Source organism: Vigna radiata, chromosome 1 (genome assembly GCF_000741045.1).
Source record: "Vigna radiata var. radiata cultivar VC1973A chromosome 1, Vradiata_ver6, whole genome shotgun sequence".
In the NCBI taxonomy this organism is placed as follows: domain Eukaryota; kingdom Viridiplantae; phylum Streptophyta; class Magnoliopsida; order Fabales; family Fabaceae; genus Vigna; species Vigna radiata.
The window spans coordinates 5,804,946-5,808,191 of record NC_028351.1 but is presented as its reverse complement, the minus strand read 5'-3'; positions in this window follow the sequence as shown (position 1 = coordinate 5,808,191).

Genomic DNA, 3,246 nt, shown 5'->3' with positions numbered 1-3,246 from the left:
TTGTGCATCGGATATCCAAATCCGATGATATGTTAATCGGATATCCATGTCCGATTGACACATGTTTTCGTTTTATGAAACATTCTAACTAAAATTAAATACCTCTTATCTCTTAATATCAATACAATGAACAACAAGAACATGCAAACAGATTTAAAAAAAAAAAACATATTAACCATCCATCAGCTATACCAATCGAAGGAAGATACAAACATATTTTAAAATAAATACTAACCTCTAACGCTAAAAAATAGCTAATAGGAAGAAGCTGACGCCGCCCCACTGCAAATGAGCTTACACTCAACAATCCTTCGGAAATATATATATAACCAACACTCAGAAAACCTTAAGCGAGTTGCATTTCAAAGATGGAGGGATGTAAGGTTTGTTTATAAAGATGAATCACTATGCTATGCTGGAAATAAGAGAGTGTAGGAGTAGGGTGCAGAAGTGGTATGTTGGAAATGAGAGAGTGCAGGAGTGGGGTGCAGAAGTGGTATGTTGGAAATGAGAGAGTGCAGGAGTGGGGTGCAGAAGTGGGGTGCAGGAGTGGGGTGCAGGAGTGATGTAGGGGTGTAGAGTCAAGGGGTGCAGGGTCAAGGGTTGCAGAGGTCAGCAAAATGCATGCTTACTTATTAGAACAAAATGGAGGTGGTCTTAATGCTGGCACAGAAATTCACACTAATCAAAATATTAAACTCTTAAACTATTAATTAAATAAGGGTATTTTCGGAAATTGGAGGTGTAGGATGAAATACTTGGAGGTGGAGGATGAAACACCCTTCTGATTTTTATTTCGTCTCCTGAATCCTGGGCCAGGGCCAGTACTAGGTCCAACCAAAAAAACAATAAAACAAAATAACACTTTTTCTGCACCCCCACTCCGTGTCTGCAAACGAAAAAAGAGGGGCTTGGACTAGCATCTACCAAATGGCATCCCCACTTTTCATCTGTGCACCCCCTTTTCATTTCGGTTGTAGCCCATTCCGCTGCTGTAAACAAAAAACGAGGTTTTGGACTTGGACTTCCGTTGCCACCCCGTTTTGTCTTCTGCACTCCCTTATTTTTATTAGGCCTTTTTGGACTATAATGTTTTTTCTATTTGTCTTTGCTTTTATTTTTTAGCTCTAGAATTTGTTTTATTATTTTTTGTTTGTTATACTTATTTGTTAATAAAAAATATAATATATATATATATATATATATATATATATAAATCATAAAAAAAAAGGAAAAATATTATAAACCAAAAATGTTTCTTAAAAAAAAAGGTTGAAACACACATGCGATGTAAGAACCCAAATTTCCAATCTTTCTCCCATTGTCTGAAGCACCCTTTTCTTCTTCAGAGTTTTCTTCCTTTTGTTTTCCTTCTCTCCATCTTGCTCCAAAATTGAACCGTTAATTTGTTGATCAGAGGCTGCATAGGCGATTCCAGCATCGTGGGCTTCAAAATCAACCGATCAATTTGGGTGTTCTTCATCGGGTAGGTTTTCCCCCAAATTCTTTCCGTGCCTTTTAAACCATGATCGTGCATCAAATTCTGATTGCATGTTAAACTGTGTTTCTGCATTTCTTTTCTAGTTTCAATTAAGTTCTAAAACCTATTCTCCATCATCAAAATGGTAACCTGTAGGTAGGTCTAGCATTTCTCGAATCAAAAGAGAACTATTGGGGTTTTCTGCGGTACTGTGCAGTGAAATTTTGAGGTTGGAAGCTAGGTCTTACTTTTGTTTTGAATAAATTGGTTGTGCATGAGATGAATTACTGTTTGGTGTGGTGAAATAATATTTGTATGAACTGTTTTACATATTGGTGCTGGTTGTACTGAAAATTAATGATTTATGTGAGAAGTGAATTGTGAAATGCATATCTGAAAGTGAATATGTGAAAAGTTGTTTAGGAATTGGTATGTATGTTATGGAATGTTGAATTTAGTTGATGGGGTGAGGTAAATTCTGATAGATAAGATCTTAGATAGAAAGTTAGAGAAATTAAGGTAATTTAAACTATATTAAAGGAACTAGAGTAGTCAAATTTAGAATTTGGTGTTAGGAATGGTTTTGGTCAGTTTAGACCACTTAGATAAGTCAAATATGACTTGNTAGAAGTGTCAAAATGAACAAAAACAGTCCTCAAGTGGTAAATTTAGATTTGAGCACATGAGTTGAGAGAATTGAGGTTTTTGAGTGTAAATCTATGCATAGTTGTTAGGGATTGAGGTTAGGAATGTTTATAAGCCTTTAGGCAAGTTTAACTACACCTAAAGTTCAAGTTAGAATGATTAGAAATCCACCAAAAGGCCTAAAACGAAATGAGAGTGGGTGAGTTCTGCAAAATCTGCACGCCTGGGCGCCCCTGAGAGGCGTTGGGCGCCCTTCAACGCTGTTTCAGCTTAATTTGGCGCTCGGGCGCCCTTTTCTGCTGTTGCTTTTGTTTTTTATAGTTTGGGGGGTTCCGGATGTCCGTTTTGGACGTTCTTTAGGTCGTTCTGGGGATTTAGACCCTTCCGGAACTGTTGGTGATGGTTTTAAAGTCATTTTCCCTGTTTAAGTATGAGTTCATTGGATTTTGGATTGTTTGTGGTCTTTTGAAGTGAAATTAATGTTATATATATATATATATATATATATATATATATATATATATATATATATATATATATTTGTATGCAAAGTAAAGTTGAAGAGTTACATGTACATGGCTTTATATGGATTCAATGTGATAATGTCACGGTAATTGGTGGTTCATGTCTTGAGATGAGTTTCAAAGTGAAAAGTATGATTATTGGACGTAATTCCATGATCCTCAAGGGAGGTTACTTGGTGGTGCCCTGTAGTTGTTGTGATTGACCGTATGAATGGCCGGAGTTCCCGATGGGGTTTATCTTAACATTCTAATGATCATCCAAGCTCAAGTAGAGAGTGATGAGTCATGTTGTGAGAATAGTAAGAGGTCCTAGGATAGGCGCTTCTTGGAAGGCTTATACTGCTGAAAAGGGCTTACACTTGTGTGTGGTCAAGTGAAACCCCTCGGCAATGGCTTTGCAAAGCAGTAGGGCCACCACAAGTGCACAAACCCCTGGTACTCGACATTTCATACTAGTCCGGATGGTCAAATCACGTGGTCTATCATTGGTATCAATAAGATGCATTCAGTTACAATTGTGTTGTATTATTGTCATTACATGCTTGAAATACTCGATTGATAACATTTTTTTATATACCTAGCTTACCCTTGCAGTTG